A 7,500-nucleotide genomic window follows, 5' to 3' on the forward strand; every position below is an offset into this window, starting at 1 on the left:
ATCCTCAGAGACACTGAGAGACACTGAGAGAAACTCACCTGAGAGACACTGAGAGACACTGAGAGAGACACTGAGAGAAACTCACCTGAGAGACACTGAGAGAAACTCACCTGAGAGTGTGAAGAGCAGCAGCACCACTGACACTGTCTTCATTTCTGCAGGACTTTCATTCTCTGACAGAGAACCAAGCGCGAGTATTCCTCAGAGCTGCTTTACTCCTCTCCCAGAATCACAATATTCCTCAGAGCTGCTTTATTCCTCTTCCAGAATCACAATATTCCTCAGAGCTGCTTCATTCCTCATCACAATATTCCTCTCTGAGTCTCTGAGCGCGAGTCTCATCAGATGCGTTCTCCAGCAGGGGCGGGGCCACGCGCCATCAGCCAATCAGCGAGCAGTGGGAGACAAGGACACGCCCCTCACGCAGAGGTACTGCGACGCTATTGATCAGGTAAAATGTATTTCCTTCTGTAAACGTGGGTTTCTTCAACTTTTGGTTTATTTTTTTAAATAAATACATTTTTATTATTGATTCCCACAAAATTAGTGATATCCACCTTTTCTTTTATTAATTCATGATATATAAAATTAGCACAAGACTTTATATATATATACATATATATACATATATATATATATATATATGTGTATATTTCTTTCTATTTTCTTATAAAATGCGTATATTAAAATATCACGTCGTGCTAATTTCATAAACATCCTTTAAAAAAATGTATTGTAAAAAATATAAATGTAAAAAAATATTAAAATAATAATAAATATATATTTTTTTTCTAATCTGTAATATAAAATGTACATATAAAAATATCAAATGTCTCGAGCTAATTTCATAAACATCCTCTTCTAAAATTTGATACATATTTAAACTATCAATTGTCTTAAGCTAATTATGTACATATTTATTTTCTTTATGCATACAGTAGACTATATATATATAATGTACATATGAAAATGTATCTAATGTGCTAATTTCATAAATCATCTTCATCAATCATAGTTTAAATCGTATAAAATTGTATATAGCCTATATATTAAACATCAAATGTCTTGAGCAATGTATAAATATATTTATATACAATTATATATCTTCCTAATTACTTATAAAATGTATGTATAAAATATCAAATGTCTTGAGCAATATACAGTGGGGAGAACAAGTATTTGATACACTGCTGATTTTGCAGGTTTTCCCACTTACAAAGCATGTAGAAGTCTGTAATGTTTATCATAGGTACTCTTCAACTGTGAGAGACGGAATCAAAAAAAAAAAAAATCCCGAAAATCACATTGTATGATTTTTAAGTAATTAATTTGCATTTTATTGCATGACATAAGTATTTGATACATCAGAAAAGCAGAACTTAATATCTGGTACAGAAACCTTTGTCCCCTCCTTGAACTGCCACCTTACCGTGGTGGAGGGGTTTGAGTACCCGAATGACCCTAGGAGCTATGTTGTCCGGGGCTATATGCCCCTGGTAGGGTCTCCCAAGGCAAACAGGTCCTAGGCGACAGGTCAGACTAAGAGCGGTTCAAAACCCTTTATGATGGAAATAAGATCGAGGACCGTGACGTCGCCCGGTATGGCGCAGCCGGGGCCCCACCCTGGAGCCAGGCCTGGGGTTGGGGCTCGTATGCGAGCGCCTGGTGGCCGGGCCTCTCCCCACGGGGTCCGGCCGGGCTCAGCCCGAAGGAGCGACTTGGGGCCGCCTTCCCGTGGGCTCACCACCTGCAGGAGGGACCGTAAGGGGCCGGTGCTGAGAGGATCTGGCGGCAGTCGAAGACGGGGGCCTCGACAACCCGATCCCTGGACACGGAAACTAGCTCTAGGGACGTGGAACATCACCTCGCTGGCGGGGAAGGAGCCTGAGATTGTGCGTGAGGTAGAGAGGTTCCGACTAGAGATAGTCGGGATCACCTCTACGCACGGCTTGGGCTCTGGAACCACACTCCTTGAGAGAGGATGGACTCTTCACCACTCTGGAGTTGCCCATGGTGAGAGGCGGCGGGCTGGTGTGGGTTTGCTTATAGCCCACCAGCTCAGCCGCCATGTGTTGGAGTTCACCCCGGTGAACGAGAGGGTCGTTTCCCTGCGCCTACGGGTCGGGGATAGGTCTCTCACTGTCGTGTGTGCCTACGGGCCAAACCCGTAGTCTCTGGGAGGGGTGCTGGAAATTGCTCCGACTGGGGACTCCATCGTTCTACTGGGAGACTTCAACACCCACGTGGGCAACGACAGTGACACCTGGAGGGGCGTGATTGGGAGGAACGGCCCTCCTGATCTGAACCCGAGCGGTGTTCAGTTATTGGACTTCTGTGCTAGTTACAGTTTGTCCATAACGAACACCATGTTCAAGCATAAGGGTGTCCATCAGTGCACGTGGCACCAGGACACCCTAGGCCGTAGGTCGATGATCGACTTTGTGGTCATTTCATCTGACCTGCGGCCGTATGTCTTGGACACTCGGGTAAAGAGAGGGGCGGAGCTGTCAACTGATCACCACCTGGTGGTGAGTTGGATCCGATGGCGGGGGAGGAGGCTGGACAGACTCGGCAGACCCAAGCGTACTGTGAGGGTCTGCTGGGAACTTTTGGCCGAGTCTCCTGTCAGAGAGATCTTCAACTCCCACCTCCGGCGGAGCTTTGACCAGATGCCGAGGGAGGCTGGAGATATTGAGTCCATATACCATGTTCTCCACCTCCATTGTCGAAGCGGCCGCTCGGAGCTGTGGCCGTAAGGTCTCCGGTGCCTGTCGAGGCGGCAATCCCCGAACCCGGTAGTGGACACCGGAAGTAAGGGATGCCGTCAAGCTGAAGGAGGAGTCCTATCGGGCCTGGTTGGCTTGTGGGACTCCTGAGGCAGCTGACGGGTACTGGCAGGCCAAGCGAACTGCAGCCCGGGTGGTTGTGGAGGCAAAAACTCGGGCCTGGGAGGAGTTCAGTGAGGCCATGGAGAAGGACTATCGGCTGGCCTCAAAGAGATTCTGGCAAACCGTCCGGCGCCTCAGAAGGGGGAAGCAGTGCCTTACCAAGGCTGTCTACAGTAGAGGTGGGGAGCTGTTGACCTCAACTGGGGATGTCGTTGGACGGTGGAAGGAATACTTCGAGGATCTCCTCAATCCCGCCGTCACGTCTTCCTTTGAGGAAGCAGAGGCTGAGGGCTCAGAGGTGTACTCGTCCATCACCCAAGCTGAAGTCACAGAGGTAGTTAAGAAACTCCTCTGTGGCAAGGCACCGGGGGTGGATGAGATCCGCCCTGAGTACATCAAGTCTCTGGATGTTGTGAGGCTGTCTTGGCTGACACGCCTCTGCAGCATCGCGTGGCAGACGGGGACAGTGCCTCTGGGATGGCAGACCGGGGTGGTGGTCCCTCTTTTTAAGGGGGACCGGAGGGTGTGCTCCAACTACAGGGGGATCACACTTCTCAGCCTCCCTGGGAAAGTCTATGCCAGGGTACTGGAGAGGAGAATACGGCCGATAGTAGAACCTCGGATTCAGGAGGAACAGTATGGTTTTCGTCCAGGCCGTGGAACACTGGACCAGCTCTATACCCTCTACAGGGTGCTGGAGGGTTCATGGGAGTTTGCCCAACCAGTCCACATGTGCTTTGTGGATTTGGAGAAGGCATTGGACTGTGTCCCTCGCGGCGGCCTGTGGAGGGTGCTCCGGGAGTATGGGGTCCGGGGTCCTTTGCTAAGGGCTGTCCGGTCCCTGTACGACCGAAGCAGGAGCTTGGTTCGCATTGCCGGCAGTAAATCAGACTTGTTCCCGGTGCATGTTGGACTCCGGCAGGGCTGCTCTTTGTCGCCGGTTCTGTTCATAATCTTTATGGACAGAATTTCTAGGGACAGCCAGAGGCTGGAGGGTGTCAGGTTTGGTGACAACACGATTTCGTCTCTGCTCTTTGCGGATGATGTTGTCGTGTTGGCCTCATCAAGCCAGGACCTTCAGCATGCACTGGGACGGTTTGCAGCCGAGTGTGAAGCGGTTGGGATGAGAATCAACACCTCCAAATCCGAGGCCATGGTCCTCAGTCAAAAAAGGGTGGCTTGCACACTTCAGGTTGGTGGAGAGTTCCTGCCTCAAGTGGAGGAGTTTAAGTATCTTGGGGTTTTGTTCACGAGTGAGGGAAGAATGGAACGGGAGATTGACAGACGGATCGGTGCAGCTTCTGCAGTAATGCGGTCGATGTACCGGTCTGTCGTGGTGAAGAAAGAGCTGAGATGCAAGGCGAAGCTCTCGATTTACCGGTCAATCTACGTTCCTACTCTCACCTATGGTCATGACCGAAGGACAAGATCCCGGATACAGGCGGCCGAAATGAGCTTTCTCCGCAGGGTGGCTGGGCGATCCCTTAGAGATAGGGTGAGAAGCTCGGTCACTCGGGAGGAGCTCAGAGTAGAGCCGCTGCTCCTCCACATCGAGAGGGGTCAGCTGAGGTGGCTCAGGCATCTGTTCCGGATGCCTCCTGGACGCCTTCCCGGGAAGGTGTTCTGGGCGCGTCCCACTGGGAGGAGACTCCGGGGAAGACCTAGGACACGCTGGAGAGACTATGTCTCCCGGCTGGCCTGGGAACGCCTCGGTGATCCCCCGGAAGAGCTGGAGGAAGTGTCTAGGGAGAGGGAAGTGTGGGCATCTCTGCTTAGACTGCTGCCCCCGCGACCCGGCCCCAGATAAGCGGAAGAAGATGATGATGATGATGATAATGAGAAACCTTTGTTTGCAATTACAGAGATCATATGTTTCCTGTAGTTCTTGACCAGGTTTGCACACACTGCAGCAGGGATTCTGGCCCACTCCTCCATACAGACCTTCTCCAGATCCTTCAGGTTTCGGGGCTGTCGCTGGGCTATACAGACTTTCAGCTCCCTCCAAAGATTTTTTATTGGTTTCAGGTCTGGAGACTGGCTAGTCCACTCCAGGACCTTGAGATGCTTCTTACGGAGCCACTCCTTAGTTGCCCTGGCTGTGTGTTTCGGGTCGTTGTCATGCTGGAAGACCCAGCCACGACCCATCTTCAATTCTCTTACTGAGGGAAGGAGGTTGTTGGCCAAGATCTAGCGATACAAGGCCCCATCCATCCTCCCCTCAATACTGTTCCCTTTGCAGAAAAGCATCCCCAAAGAATGTTTCCACCTCCATGCTTCACGGTTGGGATGGTGTTCTTGGGGTTGTACTCATCCTTCTTCTTCCTCCAAACACGGCGAGTGGAGTTTAGACCAAAAAGCTCTATCTTTGTCTCATCAGACCACATGACCTTCTCCCATTCCTCCTCTGGATCATCCAGATAGTCATTGGCAAACTTCAGACGGGCCTGGACATGCGCTGGCTTGAGCAGGGAGACCATGCGTGCGCTGCAGGATTTTAATCCATGACGGTGTAGTGTGTTATTAATGGTTTTCTTTGAGACTGTGGTCCCAGCTCTCTTCAGGTCATTGACCAGGTCCTGCTGTGTAGTTCTGGGCTGATCCCTCACCTTCCTCATGATCATTGATGCCCCACGAGGTGAGATCTTGCATGGTGCCCCCGACCGAGGGAGATTGACCGTCATCTTGAACTTCTTCCATTTTCTAATAATTGCGCCAACAGTTGTTGCCTTCTCACCAAGCTGCTTGCCTATTGTCCTGTAACCCATCCCAGCCTTGTGCAGGTCTACAATTTTATCCCTGATGTCCTTACACAGCTCTCTGGTCTTGGCCATTGTGGAGAGGTTGGAGTCTGTTTGATTGAGTGTGTGGACAGGTGTCTTTTATACAGGTAACGAGTTCAAACCGGTGCAGTTAATACAGGTAATGAGTGGAGAACAGGAGGGCTTCTTAAAGAAAAACTAACAGGTCTGTGAGAGCCGGAATTATTACTTGTTGGTAGGTGATCAAATACTTATATCATGCAATAAAATGCAAATGAATTATTTAAAACTCATACAATGTGATTTTCTTGATTTTTGTTTTAGATTCCGTCTCTCACAGTTGGAGAGTACCTATGATAAAAATTACAGACTTCTACATGCTTTGTAAGTGGGAAAACCTGCAAAATCGGCAGTATATCAAATACTTGTTCTCCCCACTGTAGATATATATATATATATATATTTATATAAATATATTATTTACATATATTTTATATTTCTTTCTAATTTCTTATACACAATTTATATACAAAAATACCAAAAATCTCATTCTAATTTCATAAAAATGATCTTGGTTGAAATATTTGATCTGGTTGAAGTTTTAAATCTGAAGAAAACACACGGAGAACGAAGGTTTTTAAAACTCTTTTCTTAAAAAACAAAACAACATTCACAACAAAGGTCAAAGGTCACATCAATATAAATTACCACAGCAAACACATGAAAACTTAAATATAGCTTTATAATCTCTCTTTTGTGGTTAAACTTTATAAAGGAAGCGTCCCTGGCGAACCCGCTGTTATTGCAGAGCAGAAACTACATCATCTCCTCTAATGCCGCTAACACAGGGTGATGAGGTCATGTTCCTCACAGGTGGAGGTGAGACTCAATGATGTGACGTAAACCCCACAGTTCCCTCGGGATCACTGCTAACACAATCACATCATTATTACTCACACAAACACAAGCACACGAACATGAGACGCTCAAATCCCAGATCACAAACTTCAGGCTGAAGATAGTAAGAGCTTTGGGAACATTAGTGAACATGAGCTAACAGTGAACAACACTTTTATTAATCTCAGCACAACCTAACATTTACTAATGCATTATTAAAATCAAAAGTTGCATCTGTTAACATTAGTGAACATGAACAGTGAAGAATGTTTATCAGCTGACATTAACCAGGATTATTAAATGATAGTTGATAGTTCTTAGTTAGTTGATGCATTAACAAATGAGGCCTTGTGTACAGTGCACCCAGATTATTATTTTCACTATAAATATTATTATTATTTTTCACAATTGTCATGCAATCAAGCACATTTACCTCAGAAATGCTTTCAGCCTTAATATATATGAAAATCACCATCTGTGTCACTGCAAATTATTGTTGATATTCTAATTAAATGTATTGTGTGATTTATAGGCTTGATTGCATCTATTTTCTTTTTAATTTAATAACGCTTTCCTATAAGGTGCTGTAATTCACACTAATGCATCAACTAACTTTACCAATATTTACTGATATCCGTTCATAAAAACACAGTTAGTTCATGTTAGCTATAATATTCACAGATAAAATAATGGATTAGTAAATGTTGAGATGAACAGATGAACAGAGGAACGCTTGCTGGCGGAGTGTTGTTCATGTTCGGTAACTAATGTTGGCATTATTGTAAAGTGTTAACAGCTCAAATCCGCATAAATTCAGTCATGATGTATAGATGTAATGACATCATCATGCGTCTTCATGTACTCGCTCTCGTTGATGTTCTGAAGAGTGTTGGGAACCGAACGACTTTGGACCCCATTGACTCTCATTGTCAAACATCTGTTGTGTTTCAGCGAGT

Source organism: Leuciscus leuciscus (genome assembly GCF_965113295.1).
Source record: "Leuciscus leuciscus genome assembly, chromosome: 20".
NCBI lineage: Eukaryota > Metazoa > Chordata > Actinopteri > Cypriniformes > Leuciscidae > Leuciscus > Leuciscus leuciscus.